The sequence below is a fragment of the Trachemys scripta genome, chromosome 25 (assembly GCF_013100865.1).
Source record: "Trachemys scripta elegans isolate TJP31775 chromosome 25, CAS_Tse_1.0, whole genome shotgun sequence".
NCBI lineage: Eukaryota > Metazoa > Chordata > Testudines > Emydidae > Trachemys > Trachemys scripta.
Genome location: NC_048322.1, coordinates 4,743,309 through 4,759,130, shown reverse-complemented (window position 1 = coordinate 4,759,130; position 15,822 = coordinate 4,743,309). Strand labels below are relative to the sequence as shown.

The 15,822-nt window shown below is 47.6% G+C and overlaps 2 protein-coding genes and 1 non-coding gene across 5 annotated transcripts in view; 1 reads left to right on the top strand and 2 right to left on the bottom strand.

The window, feature by feature from the left end:
• Positions 1 to 15,822, top strand: part of LOC117869997 (zinc finger protein 883-like) — a 929,932-nt gene that overhangs the window by 413,761 nt on the left and 500,349 nt on the right. The window lies entirely within an intron of this gene.
• Positions 1 to 15,822, bottom strand: part of LOC117870029 (zinc finger protein 501-like) — a 561,112-nt gene that overhangs the window by 353,702 nt on the left and 191,588 nt on the right. The gene's annotated exons all lie outside the window — the stretch shown is intronic.
• TRNAQ-UUG lies at positions 5,176 to 5,248 on the bottom strand. The gene has a single exon. It is a non-coding gene; the product is annotated as a tRNA-Gln (tRNA).

Sequence of the window (15,822 nt, the reverse complement as noted above, 5' to 3'; positions counted from 1 at the left end):
GTCACTATGTTTCCGGTATAGGTGGTGTTTATGTGACCCTCGCTTATTAGCACTGTTGTGTCCAGGAAGTGGATCTCTTGTGTGGACTGGTCCATGCTGAGGTTGATGATGGGATGGAAATTGTTGAAATCATGGTGGAATTCCTCAAGGGCTTCTTTTCCATGGGTCCAGATGATGAAGATGGCATCAGTGTAGCGCAAGAAGAGATGGTGCGTTAGGGGACGAGAGCCGAGGAAGCGTTGTTCTAAGTCAGCTATAAAAATGTTGGCAAACTGTGGGGCCATATGAGTACCCATAGCTGTGCCAGTGAAGGTATACATTGTCCCCAAATCTGAAATAGTTGCAGGTGAGGACAAAGTCACACACTTCAGCCACCAGGTTTGCCATGACATTATCGGGGATATTGTTCCTCATGGCTTGTAGTCCATCTTTGTGTGCAATGTTGGTGTAGAGGGCTTCTACCTCCATAGTGGCCAGGATGGTGTTTTCTGGAAGATCACCAATGGGTTTTAGTTCCCTCAGGAAGTCAGTGGTGTCTCGAAGATAGCTAGGAGTGCTGGTAGTTTAGGGCCTGAGGAGGAAGTCTACACAGCCAGACAATCCTGCTGTCAGGGTGCCAATGCCTGAGATAATGGGGCATCCAGGATTTCCAGGTTTATGGCTCTTGGGTAGCAGATAGAATATGCCTGGTCAGGGTTCTAGGGAGTGTCTGTGCAGATTTCTTCTTGTGCTTTTTCAGGGAGTTTCTTGAGCAGATGGTGTAGTTTCTTTTGGTAACCCTAAGTGGGATCAGAGGGTAATGGCTTGTAGAATGTGATGTTAGAGAGCTGCCTAGCAGCCTCTCATTCATATTCCGACCTATTCATGATGATGACAGCAACTCCTTTGTCAGCCTTTTTGATTGTGATGTCAGCATTGTTTCTCAAATAAATTTGTTAGTCTCTAAGGTGCCACAAATACTCCTCATTCTTTTTGCTGATACATATTAACACAGATACCACTCTGAAACCTATTAATTTATCTAGTTCTCTTTTAAACCCTGTTATAGTCCTAGCCTTCACAACCTCCTCAGGCAAGGAGTTTGATATCTTGAATGTGTGCTGTGTGAAGAACCACCTCCTTTTATTTGTTTTAAACCTGCTGCCCATTAATTTCATTTGGTGGCCCCTAGTTCTTATATTATGGGAACAAGTAAATAACTTTTCCTTATTCACTTTCTCCACACCACTCATGATTTTATAGAGCTTTATCATATCCCCCCTTAGTCTCCTCTTTTCCAAGCTGAAAAGACCTATTCTCTTTAATCTCTCCTCATATGGGACCCGTTGCAAACCTTAATCATTTTAGTTGCCCTTCTCTGAACCAGTATATCTTTACAGTCTGCATTGGTCTTAACTATCTTGAGCAGTTTAGTATCATCTGCAAACTTTGCCACCTCACTGTTTACCCCTTTCTCCAGATCATTTATGAATAAGTTGAAAAGGAGTGGTCCTAGGACTGACCATTGTGGAACACCACTAGTTACCCCTTTCCATTTTGAGCACATCGATGGGCAAACCTGGAGAAAGTGGTGGCAGCCCTTCGATAGGTCAGCTGGTAGAGCAAAGGACTGGAGCTGGCACTCAGGAAGTCATCCTTACGTCGCCTTTCTGAATCCAGCTTGAAGGAGAGCTTCTTTTTCTTCCCCTTGCTGAGAAAGACCAAGAGAAGAAAGAAAGGTCAGGTGGGCCAACTCGGTGCAGAAGTCCATACTGTTTTTTCTTACTTGGGACCTCGAAATGAGGGACTTATGGCAGGTAAAAGCACTGCTGTGCTTCCAGAAAACAGCTCACTGCTAAACACAAAAGGACCAAAGAGTATGCCAAAGCCTGGGATTGAACCAGGGAAACTCTAAATTTTCAGTCTAACTCTCGCCCAACTGAGCTACTACAGCATCTGAAGGGCACTTTTTTGGCCTGTTGCTTCTCTCTCTGGGACGTTTTTGTGAGCCACGGCACACAGAAAGGGCAACATTGTGAGTGCCCATGAAGGCAAAATGAATTTTTGCCTGCCTTGCTCAGCTTGACTTGCTTCCTCACCCCATTCCTGCCTTAGATCCTGGGTTACCTGGTGGCTGAAGGTGGTCCATTGTCTCAAGTGGTGCCAGTGCCTGACACAGTGCCCCTGGGCAGCCTGTGCTGTGCACATGCTAGCCATGCAGATTTGCAAATTATTTACAGCTCCTGTCAGTAAGTTGTCCTGAAAGGGAGGAATATTAAACATCCTTCCCTTAGGCCTGCTCTTCAGCATTCCTGGGGAACACCTACACTACCCAAGTGACTTTGGGCCAGTAGGTCAACTAATAGGGCTGCCTCCTAGGCCAGGTTGCAGCCCAGCTTCAGGACTCAGAGGAAATGGAGCTCGCATCCCTAGCTACAGGACTCCAGGCACGGCCAGCCTTCTGGATCCAACGTCCTCTCTTGTGCTCAAGTCACAACAGCTAGTGGGCAAAAGACAGGCTATCATGTCATTTAAGAGAGCAAGATGAAGATTTGGAAATCCCAAGATGGTTACCTGGCAAACGAGGGACCACAAGGACCCATTGAGACTTAAACTTTGATTGAAGGATTCAAAGCCCCGAGTGCTGGCCCTTACACCATGGGACCAGCAAGGGAGCCCTTGACCTCTGTTGACTTCTGGCATGGAGGACTATGTGGGAACAATTTTTTCTGGCAGGGAGGACCCAGTGGGAACATGCCTCTCTGACCAGCCCTGAATTTGCTCAAAAAGTCAGCACACAGCACCTGCTGCAGGCCCAGAAACCTTTTTTCCTCTGGATTGCGAGGCCAGTGGCCAGATGAGGAAGTTGCGCCTTCAGTCCCAGGCAGTAAAGGGCCCTTCCTAGGAAAGGACAAGTCCTGAAAAGGAAAAACTGGAGTCAAGGAGAGTACTCCTGAATTTTGGGGGGGATATTACAGGGAGACAGTGTTTTTCTGCCTAATGAAGGACTTGAAGCCTTGACTCTCAGATTAAAAGTCCAACACTCTACCAACTGAACTATCCAGGCTCACATGTAAAAGGGGCAAATTTCATGCAGAAGAAAAACTAGTCCAGAAAAAGCGAGCCGAAAACAATACAGAAAGCCTGCTACTCTCGTTCTCTTAGCAGACCAAGCCCCAGCCTGCTCCTCCATCTGGCGGCCTGAGGCCTTATTCTTTTTTTAGTTAAATATCAAATCCAGGAGAAANTCTTAGTTTTGTGAGATCTCAGTCTGCATTGGTCTTAACTACGTTGAGCATTTTAGTCTGCAGACTTTGCCACCTTACTGTTTACCCCTTTCTCCAGATCATTTATGAATAAGTTGAATAGGATTAGTCCTAGGACTGACCATTGGGGAACACCACTAGTTACCGCTCTCCATTCTGAACACACTGATGGGCGAACTTGGAGGAAATGGTGGCAGCCCTTCGATAGGTCAGCTGGTAGAGCAAATGACTGGAGCCAGCACTCAGGAAGTTATCCTTATGTCGCTCTTGTGACTCCAGCTTGAAGGAGAGCTTCTTTTTCTTCCCCTTGCTGAGAAAGACCAAGAGAAGAAAGAAAGGTCAGGTGGGTCAACTCAGTGCAGAAGTCCATGCTGTCTTTTCTTGCTTGGGAGCCTGAAATGAGGGACTCGTGGCAGGTAAAATCACTGTTGTAATTCTAGAAAACATCCCACCGCTGCACACAAAGGGACCAAAGAATATACCAAATTCTGGGATTGAAGCAGGGACCTCTAGATCTTCAGTCTAACACTCTCCCAACTGAGCTACTTCAGCACCTGGAAAGCACTTTTTTAGCCTGCTGCTTCTCTGTCTGGGATGTTTTTGTCAGCCATGGCACACACAAAGGGCATCATTGTGAGCACCAATGAAGGCAAGATAATTATTTGCCTGCCTTGCTCAGCTTGACTTGCTTGCTCATCCCATTCCTGCCTTAGATCCTGGGTTACATGGTGGCTGAAGGTAGTCCATTGTCTCAAGCGGTGCCAGAGCCTGACACAATGCCCCAGGGCAGACTTTGCTCTGCACATGCCACACATGCACATTTGCAAATACTTTAAACCTCCTGTCAGTAAGTTCTGGGGACAGTTGCTCACCTTCAGAGGAAGCTCCCTAAAATTTGCCTGTCTCACCCAGTGGTACATTGACCTCTGTTCAGACTGAGCCAAAGCGGGGGCCTCACTGCTGTAGCCACCACTGCGGTGAGGGCGGCCACTGCTGAGGATGAAGCCATGTTGTAAGCACCTTCCACCTAGCCACCCACTGAAAATCCTGTAGGATGTAAGGTGGGAATAGAAGAACATTAAAGGGGGTGGTCTTCCTATTCTTCTCCCCCTTCCATCATCATCAGTCATCCCATACCCGGTGCTGCACCAAGTGGGATCAAAAACATATGGCCATATCCGAAGATTCATTTGTGTTCTTTGTGATTGCCCTGCCATTCCTCTCCAGCTCAGCCACCCACTGAAAACTGAAAAATAAAAAAGTAGAGGTGTAAAAGACTTCAAATCTCATCAGGTCCAACCCCCCTTCTAATATAGCAGAAAAGTCACACTTCCCCTGACTAGGTAGGGACATCCTATTGCCCCACAAGAAGTGGAAGGCCATCATGTTCAGTCTCAGCAACACTCGTGGAGCAGGGGAATATACATGGATGAGGAAATTCCCCGCATCCAAAAGATAGGTCTTGAGCATTACAACCTTGTAGGTAATGACAAGGTCCACTTATGCCTCTGGCCAAGCAATTCCTCACATGCCAGCATCTGTTTCTCCCAGTTCGTGTTCCACACCTTATCCCCAACTGAATGCTAGAAGGCCCAGCTCATCAACCTACCCACTCTTCCAGTCTTAAAAGTCTGATGCTCTACCAACTGAGCAAACAAGGCTCACATGCACACAAAAAGCAAATTTTGTGCTCTGGGGGGACAATTTTTTCTTGCAGGGAGGACCCAGTGGGAACATGCATCTCTGGCCAGCCCTGCATTTGCTCAGAAAATCAGCACACAGCACTTTGCTGCTGACCCAGAGGCCTTTCTTCCTCCAGACTGCAAGGGTAGCACATTCAGTCCCCTACAGTAAAGGGCCCTTCTGAGGAAAGGTCAAGTCCTCAAGTCAAGCAGAATCCTTCTGAATTTCTTAGGGGAGAGCCTCTCTCTGCCTGACCAGGGACTTGAACCCTGGATTCTCAGATGCAAAGTCTGATGCTCTACCAACTGAGCTAGCCAGACTAACATGTAAAAGAGGCAAATTTCGTGCAGAACAGAAACTAGTCAAGCAAAAGAGGGCTGGAAACAATACAGAAAACCTGCTACTCTCACTCTCCTAGCAGTCCTAGCCCCAGCCTGCTCCTCCATCCAGCACCCTGAGGCCTTATTATTTTTTTAGTTAAATATCAAATCCAGGAGAAAACACAGTTATACAAAGCAAAGTGAAATCACAAACAGAAATGTCATTCGAAATAAAACAAATAAAAAAGGAAAATGCAATTCCCATCACTTTATTGTATCTGGGCCATTCCTGTATTGAGAGCACCTGCTAAGGTCCCTGTGTGCTTATGAGAAACCTGGAGGAACTCATACCATAGCCTGACTATGAAACTCAACTGCCCCCAGCTGCCGCAGTAAAACCCTTTCCCTGCTGTGACGTTGCACTCCATATGATTTTATGAAAATATGCTAATGAGTGTGAATATAATGTAACTGGAATATGCTTCATGCAAATGGTCTCTTGTAAGGTATCTTTACAAAGCTTATAAGCTTCTACTGTGTGTGTTCATCCTATTTGTATGAACCTATCATTCTAAGGATAGAACAAGAAGCAATGGGCTTAAACTGCAGCAAGGGAGGTTTAGGTTGGACAATAGGAAAAAGTTCCTAACTGTCAGGGTGGTTACACACTGGAATAAATTGCCTAGGGAGGTTGTGGAATCTCCATCTCTGGAGATATTTAAGAGTAGGTTAGATAAATGTCTATAAGGGATTCTCTAGACAGTATTTAGTCCTGCCATGAGGGCAGGGGACTGGACTTGATGACCTCTCAAGGTCCCTTCCAATCCTAGAGTCTATGAATCTATGAATTCTTGTATCTGAAACTAGAAATATGAAATATAACTCTGAGGTCCTGTTGTAATAACGCAAAGTGTGGGCCATTAATAGTGGTTTGGAATCTTGATGGCTCCCATTAACCAGGACAATTGACTATAGATGGCTCTGTCCTGCCCCATCTGTGAGTCAGACCAGGAAGAATGAAGGCTTGGGGTCTCACAGGACATGCGACCATGTCACCTGGTACAGGAATCCATCTTAAACCTGGGGCTTTTCCCCAGGAGAGAGACAAAAGATTCCTGCCTTGTACCAAAGCTGTATAATGGGGTGGAACAGAAGAAAGGTGGCTGTAGTCATGAGAAATCCCCTAGATACCACCTGAACAGGAACAAGGACTATACCAGGTGAAAAGTTTGGGCCCAAACAAGAAATAAGTCTAGTCCAGAAAAGAAGCTTATTGGAAGATGTCTGAGGGTGAGATTTTATCTGTATTGAGTTTCATACTGTATTAGGCTTAGACTTAAATGTTTTTGTTTTATTTTGCTCTATGGAGAATACAAACTCCATAGAGAAGGAAAAATTAATGCCTTAGAAAAGTGTGTGTGTGTGTGTGTATTAGATGGGTGGGAGGGTGTCTAGAAACCACTCTCCTATAGTTTCTTTTCTCTGATTTCCTTTAGAAAATCTGAAGCAGGGAGCAAAAACCATTGCCTTCTCTGAGACTTGAACTCAGGATCTTCAGACGATGAGAATGATGTGCTGCCAACTGTGCTAAGGTGTCTTCGGAAAGTGCTAGGCTCAGTGCATATAGGACCCTCCTTCAGCTCTAACTGGGGCAGGGAAAGAGCCAGGGCTGTGCTGGAAGAAGCATGGAAATCTGGTGCCAGGAGACCTGTCCTGGCAGCTTTTTCAGTGGCAAATAAATCAATTCATTGTGCCAGTGAACAATGTACTGGAACTAATGGCATCACAGGGTAGATATTTCCAAGCTATGCACCCACTTCTACGTTTTCAGAACTTACTCTCCTTTTCCATATGAAATAGGCACAGCAAGTTGGGGAAACTACAGAGATAATAGAAACCAGTGTTCCAGGTAAGAGTTGAACCCATAACACCACCACTAGTCCACTTTGCATTACCAGTTGCACCACTGCAGGTGCTTCTTAGACAAAGTGGGGAAGCAGGCAGTTATAAGTCTCTGGGTATGTCTACACTATGAAATTAGGTCAAACTTACAGAAGCCGGTTTTATAGAAAACGGTTTTATCCAGTCGATTGTGTGTCCCCACATAAAATGCTCTAAGTGCATTAAGTCGGCAGACCGTGTCCACAGTACCGAGGCTAGCGTCGACTTCTGGAGTGTTGCACTCTGGGTAGCTATCCCACAGTTCCCACAGTCTCTGCCGCCCATTGGAATTCTGGGTTGAGATCCCAATGCCTGATGATGCAAAAACAGTGTTGCGGGGGGTTCTGGGTACATGTCGTCAGGCCCCTCCCTCTCCGTCAGAGCAACGACAGACAATCGATTCGCACCTTTTTACCTGGGTTACCTGGGTTACCTCTGCAGACAACATACCACGGCAAGCATGGAGCCCGCTCAGCTCAGCTCAGCTCAGGTCAGCATCACCATATGTCATCTGGGTGCTAGCAGACGTGGTACTGCATTGCTACACAGCAGTATCTTCTTGTCTTTTGGCAGTGGATGGTGTATTACAACTAGTATCCATCATTGTCATATTCCTCAGTGAGCTCAATCAGAGGCACCTGGGCAGACATGTTTTGTCTCCTGGCCTATTGAACTCTCCTGACAATGATGGCTAGCAGTCATAGTACAGCATTTTCTGCCAAGCACCCAGAAGATGCTGATGGCTATCAGTCATGCTGCACTGTCTGCTGCCAGCTTAAGATGTAAAAATAGATAGACCAGATTTGTTCTGTATTCATTTGCTTCCCCCTTTCTCCATGAAATCAATGGCCTGCTAAACCCAGGGTTTTGAGTTCAATCTTGGGGGGGGGGGCGCATTCTGTTTGACATTAGTTTGTGTTTCTCCCTGATGCACAGCCACCTTTGTTGATTTTAATTCCCTGTAAGCCATGTCGGCACCTGCCCCTCCCTCCCTCCCTTCATCAGACAATAGTTTCATGCCTTTTTCAGCTCAGATACCACAGCACTGGGATCATGGAGCCTCCTCAGATCACCGCGTCAATTATGAGCACTATGAACACCACACACATTGTCCTGGAGCATATGAAGAGCCAAAATATGCCAAACCAAGACCAGGCGAGGAGGCAATTGCAGCATACCACGGCAAGTATGGAGCAGTGATGAGGAAGGAAAGTGATGAGGAAATTGACATGGACATAGACCTCTCACAAAGTACAGGCCCCAGCAATGTGAAAATCAGGGTGTTACTCGGGGAGGTTCATGGCATGGAATGCCGATTCTGGGCCCGGGAAACAAGCACAGACTGGTGGGACTGCATCGTTTTGTAGGTGTGGGATGATTCCCAGTGGCTGCGAAACTTTCGCCTGCATAAGGGCACTTTCATGGAACTCTGTGACTTGCTTTCCCCTGCCCTGAAGCACCAGAATACCAGGATGAGAGCAGCCCTCACAGTTGAGAAGCGAGTGGCGATAGCCCTGTGGAAGCTTGCAACGCCAGACAGATACCGGTCTGTTGGGAATCAATTTGGAGTGGGCAAATCTACTGTGGGGGCTGCTGTGATCCAAGTAGCCAACGCAATCAAAGAGCTGCTGATATCAAGGGTAGTGAGTCTGGGAAACGTGCAGGTCATAGTGGATGGCTTTGCTGTAATGGGATTCCCAAACTGTGGTGGGGTGATAGACGGAACCCATATCCCTATCTTGTCACCGGAGCACCAAGCCACTGAGTACATAAACTGCAAGGGGTACTTTTCAAAACTGCTGCAAGCCCTGGTGGAGCACAAGGGATGTTTCACTAACATGAATGTGGGCTGGCCAAGAAAGGTACATGATGCTCGCGTCTTCAGGAACTTTGGTCTGTTTAAAAAGCTGGAGGAAGGGACTTACTTCACAGACCCGAAAATAACCATTGGGGATGTTGAAATGCCTATCGTTATCCTTGGGGACCCAGCCTACCCCTTAATGCCATGGCTCATGAAGCCGTAAACAGGCAGCCTAGACAGGATTCAGGACCTGTTCAACTATAGGTTGAGCAAGTGCCGAATGGTGGTGGAATGTGCATTTGGACATTTAAAAGCGCACTAGCACAGTTTACTGACTCAGATAGACCTCAGCGAAGCCAATATTCCAATTGTTATTGCTGCTTGCTGTGCGCTCTACAATATCTGTGAGAGTAAGGGGGAGACATTTATGGTGGGGTGGGAGGTTGAGGCAAATCGCCTGGCCACTGATTACGCGCAGCCAGAGACCAGGGCAGTTAGAAGAGTACAGCAGGGCGCGGTGCACATCATAGAAGCTTTGAAAACCAGTTTCATGACTGGTCAGGCTACACTGTGTAAGTTCTGTTTGTTTCTCCTTGATGAAACCGCCCCACCCCCCGGTTCACTCTACTTCCCAGTAAGCTAGCCACCCTCCCCTCTCCCCTTCGATCACTACTTGCAGAGGCAATAAAGTCATTGTTACTTCACATTCATGCATTGTTTATTAATTCATCACACAAATAGGGGGATAACTTCCAAGGTAGCCCGGGAGGGGTGGGGGATGATGGAAGCACTGGGTTAAGTGGGTGAGGAGGGAAGGACAAGGCGACACTGCACTTTAAAACTTTGAAACTTATTGAAGGCCATCCTTCTGTTGCTTGGGCAATCCTCTGGGGTGGAATGGCTGGGTGGCCGGAGGCCCCCGCACCGCGATCTTGGGTGTCTGGGTGAGGAGGCTATGGAACTTGGGGAGGAGGGCTGTTGGTTACACAGGGACTGTAGTGGCGGTCTGTGCTCCTGTTGCCTTTCCTGCAGCTCAACCATATTCTGGAGCATATCAACTCTTGCCTTCTGTCAGCAAGCTGACGCCACTTATCCTCTTCAGCCCGCCACTCACTCTCTTCAGCCTGCCATTCAGCCCACCACCTCTCCTCATGTTCATATTGTGCTTTCCTGCACAGACATTGTCTACCTCCACAGATTCTGCTGTACTCTGTCAGTGTGGAACGACAGCAGGAGCTCCGAGAACATATCATCCCGAGTCCACCATTTTCTCCTTCTAATCGTCACTAGCTTCTGCGAAGGAGAAACATTTGCAGCTGGTAGAGGAGAAGAGAGAGGTGGTTAAAAAAGACACATTTTAGAGAATAAGGGTACACTTTTTCACATTAAATTTTGCTATTCACATTACACAGCACATGTGCTTTCGTTACAAGGTTGCATTTTTCCTCTTATATTGTAGGCCTGCCGGTTTGGTGTGAGAGATCGTTCACACAGTGCTAGGCAACAGAATTCGGCTTGCAGGCAGCCATGGTAAGCCACAGTCTTTTGGCTTTCTTAACCTTCATAACATGTGGGAATGGTTTCAGACAGCAGCACCCTCATTTCCCATACCAATCACCCTTTTGGTTGGCCATTAAAATGGGTTTGCAATGTAAAAGGAGGGGCTGCGGTTTCCGGGTTAACATGCAGCATAAACCCAACTAACTCTCCTCCCCCCCAAAACCCAATTCTCTGGGATGATCATTTCACCCCTCCCCCACACTGCGTGGCTAACAGCAGGGAATATTTCTGTTCAGCCAAGAAGGAATGGGCACCTCTGAATGTCCCCTTAATAAAATCACCCCATTTCAACCAGGTGACCATGAATGATATCACTCTCCTGAGGATAACAAAGAGAGATAAGGAATGGATTTTGTCTGCATGCCAGCAAACAATGGGACCATACACTGCTATGCTTTGTTATGCAATGATTCCAGACTACGTGCTACTGGCCTGGTGTGGTAAAGTGTTCTACCATGGTGGACAGGATAAGGCAGCCCTCCCCAGAAACCTTTTGCAAAGGCTTTGGGAGTACATAAAGGAGAGCTTTCTGGAGATGTCCCTGGAGGATTTCCGCTCCATCTCCATACACATTAACAGACTTTTCCAGTAGCTGTACTGGCTGCGATTGCCAGGGCAAATTTATCATTAATCATTTAACACGCTTCCTTTTAAATCATGTGCAATATTTACAAAGATACATTCACTAGAGTTCCCTTGTGTGCCCTCAGGGTCTGGGAGCATGCCTTGGGTGAGTTCGGAGGTTACTGGTTCCAGGTCCAGGGTGATAAACATATCCTGGCTGTTGGGGAAACCGGTTTCTCCACTTCCTTGCTGTGAGCTATCTTCAGTCTCTTCATCATCATCTTCCTCGTACCCCAAACCCGCTTCCCTGTTGCATGATTGTCCATTGATGGAGTCAAAGCACAGGGTTGGGGTAGTGGTGGCTGCACCCCCCCAGCATGGCATGCAGCGCCGCGTAGAAGCGGTATGTCTGTGGCTCTGTCCCAGACCTTCCGTTTGCTTCTCTGGCTTTGTGGTAGGCTTGCCTTAGCTCCTTAATTTTCACGTGGCACTGCTGTGCGTCACTGTTATGGCCTCTGTCCTTCATGGCCTTTGAGACTTTTTCTAATATTTTGCCATTTTGTTTACTACTACGGAGTTCAGCTAACACTGATTCATCTCCCCATATGGCAAGCAGATCCTGTACCTCCCGTTCTGTCCATGCTGGAGCTCTTTTGCGATCCTGGGACTCCATCATGGTTACCTGTGCTGATGAGTTCTGCGTGGTCACCTGTGCTCTCCCCGCTGGGCAAACAGGAAATGAAATTCAAAAGTTCGCGGGGCTTTTCCTGTCTACCTGGTCAGTGCATCTGAGTTGAGGGCGCTGTCCAGAGCGGTCACAATGAAGCACTGTGGGATAACTCCCGGGGGCCAAAACCATCGAATTCCGTCCACACTATCCCAAATCCAACCCGGAAAGGGCTAATCCCCTCATCGGAGGTGGAGTAAGGAAACTGGTTTAAAGGGCCCTTTAAGTCGAAAAAAAGGGCTTCATCGTGTGATCATGTCCAGGCTTAATTTGATTTAACCTTGCTAATTTTGACCTAAACTCATAGTGTAGACCAGGCCTGAGTGATCATTTCCAATTGTTTAACCAGACCAGCTTCCGCAGCACACTCACTGCTGTGCCATTGTGTAAATGTGTCCATGGCTAAACTGCAAGAATTCCTGCTATTTCTGTTCTGGCTGGAGCATGTTGAGAGTGTGTTTGTGGTTAATGATGTTGCTGTAGATTGTTGTCCATTTCCTGCTTTGATTAATCCTGCCTTAATTCAGACAGTCCCTTTCCCATCATATTCCCAGAACATCATTGATTACAATAGCAGGGGGCAGGTTTTCCTGGGGCACTAATCTTTGCCAGGGTGGGTTTCATGGGAGGGGTAGAGAGGTGCGAACGGTGGGCAGGGCAGATGTCAGGGGAGGGGCAGAGAGGTGTGGGTGGTGGGCAGACCTTGGGGTGGAGGGTGGAGAGGCACGAGCAGGATGCAAAGAGGTGTCAGGGAAGGAGAGGAGTGGCCAAAAGGTGGACTAGCTTCTATCGCTCATGGCCAGCCTCTCCAAATGCAAGTCATGGGCCACCTATTCTCTGGGCCTTCACTAACCAAGCGCCTCCCCAAGCTATGTTGATAGGAGAAGCCCTTCTGTTGACACAGTGCTATCTACACCGGGGTTAGGTTGATATAACTGCATTGCTCGGGGGGGAGGTGTAAATTTTGTACACCCCTAAGTAATGTAGTTACACTGACCTCATTTTGTAGCATAGACCTGTGCAAAGAATCACACACACACCTTGGGAGAAAAACTTGACCTCCTCCTCTGATTTACAGAATCCAAACACAAGCAATGCTTGTCAGGCCCTAGTGGGGGTTGGCAGGGAGTGATATGTGGGGAGACAAAATCATTTAGACAGCAGCAGACACTATGGCGTAACGGGCTAAAGCACCCCTTTCATAAACAGGAGATCCTGGGTTCAACTCCCGATAGTGACTTTTGGGGCACCTGCTATTGGCTACTGTCAGAAGCTGAGCTAGATGGACCTTTGCTCTAGCCCAGTGTGGCTGTTTTTATGATTTAAATTACATTCACAGGCACTGATAATAGAGTTACTGAAAGTTTGGGTCCAGTCCCCTCACAGATGACCCCCTCCCTCTGGGACAGGGGTGGGTCTGAGCTCTCACACCAAATGCCTCATTGTGGCTGCTAAAATCTGTGGGCAGCTCATTTACGCCGAGGGTTGAGACCTGCTTTGTGCACCGTGTCTGAGAATTAAAATCCTAAATCACCCTTTGAAATAACCAATGCAGCAGGATGCGTTTTTGTCCCTGCCCCAAGGCAGACAGACCAATAGAGAAATGCCATTGAGTCCAGGGTAATACTTCACTGCGGTTTTACCATTTCCACTTGCTAAACTCCCTCCCAACCATCTGGGCTCCTAGAGCAGGGTACTGAGCCTGAGATGAGACACGTACACTGCAACTTTACAGACCAAGCCCAATGACCCTGATTAATCCAACACAGGCCAGCTGTGGGTGTTTCAGTGCACTGTACAAGTAACCTAACGTTATGTCTACACTGTGATTAAAACACCCAAGGCACCTGTCTCAAAGCCCGGGTCAGCTGACTCAGGGTTATGGGGCTTGGACTGCAAGACTATAAAATGACAGTGCAGACATATAGACTTGAGCCCAATATCTGAGACCCCCCATGAGGGGTGACGGTTTCCAAACCCAGGCTTCAGCATGAACACAAATATCTGCACCACAGTTTTTAGCCCCTCAGCTTTAGTTCCATGAGCCCAAGTCAGATGACCCAGGCCAGCCATGCTGCAATCTTTATCACAGGAGAGATGGACTCTAAGGGTATGTCTCCATTGCAATGTAAGCCCAGGTGTGGCATGCTATGCTCAAAGCAGCACCCTGGAAGCCCCATATTCATCACTGTCTTATAATGATGATATGGTTTGTACAAAGTCTGCCTTGTGAGGTATCATTTCAAAAGTCTTGATCTGTTGAACATTAATATCTTGTTAGATTGTGTGTGCTAGTGTAACCCTTCTGCCCCTCTGAGTTGGCAGCAACAAGGGCTGGGTTCAGTATCTAGGGGTTCTGTTTCAATAACGCAATGCAAAACTGGCTCGAGCCCCCACCCAGTGACCTGGGACAATTACATACCACCTCCCGGGCGTCTCTAGGAGGCAAAACTTCCCCTCTCGCAAGCACGGAGTCTGAGTGTAGCAAATGCTGAATTATGTTGGGGAAACACCACAAACAGGATTCATAACACAAACCATGAGCAAAAGACCCACCTTCAAGTAAGTTTGGCAGTGTCCTTTTCCCCTCAGGGTCTTAAGTCCAACAACCCCAAAATCTCTGTCCCTGGTCAGTGCTGCCCCAGAGTTCAAAAGTTTATCTGCAGAGTTTTACCCCTCAGCCTGGGTGGAAATGGGGGGGGGGCACACGGGATGTTAAGGGGCACCTTACGTGGTCTGAGGCCGACTGCCCCACCTCTCCCTGGAATTCTGCTGCAGCCTTTACCACGAATGGCTCCACTCTACCAGCCGCGCCGCGCCGCTTTGTTCCTCCAGCCGTCCCCCCAAACTGCTCCGCTCTGCTCCCTATTCCATGGGCCGCTCCAACCGTCCCACAAACTGCTTGGCTCTGCCAGCTGCTTAGCAATTCAGGCTCCCCCACTGGTTAACACAGCACTCAGTGATCTCAGCTCAGCAATTTTAGCAATTTCAGCCTGTAGTAGGGGAGCCCCAGTGCTGGTGCACCACTGGTCCAAAGTGAATTCAGGTCAGCAACTTCTAGCTAGACTTCTAATGAAAGCAAACTTAGCTCTGCTATTAAACAGTGGAGAGAGGAGGTAGTACAATTGGTGTGCCAGGCCCTCAAAAGAGGGGCCCATACAATCAAGTACACATACCTGTCCCCAACCTCTCTCAATTCACTGGGTTTTGTAACCCATGCCCCTTGTCTAGCGAGTGCTACTTAGTTACTTGTGAGTCCCTCTGTCATACAACGGTTCCACTGGCCTTGACTCACAGAATCAGGGTAACAACACTTTATTCTTCCTGCCCCAATAACAGAGAAACTGGGGATCCCACACCAGCAAAAGTAACCACTTTCAGTTGTTGTTGTCCCAGGCTAGCGGGTGTGTGTGCCTATGCAAAGAAGATCAGCCCCTGAAGTTCTTTTCCACCCTCACCATAATTCACCGCCAGATGTCAGGGTAAACCTTATCCTGACTCTGCTTAAATCAGCATTGGTTGGGAAATTATGCAGTTTGCTCTGTGTATGTAACTGAAATATGTTATGAGGTTGGGAAATGCCCACAACCAGCCTTTCAGGTGTGACTATGGAGAAGCCAGACTCGCTGCTGGCCCATTAAAGGTATCCACACTCCCAAGGACTATCCCAGGAACCCTGTACAATGCAGACTTCTCCAAGATAACACAGAGTCAATGGACACTGCTTGACTCACATCATAGCAAAGATTCACATTTACAGATTCAGACAAACACGGCTACCCCTCTGATACTTGACACCATGCAAGGCACTGCATGTAGCCATATGGAATGGAAATCTATCAACCTCATGAAGAAACTTGCACAAATACAGATATCTTCCTTTCCAAATGCAAATGGATGGAAATCATACCAAATGGACTGAAGGTGAAAAATCCATTGCTATCTACATACTGCACAGACCACAGTGAGAGATTATGCCAT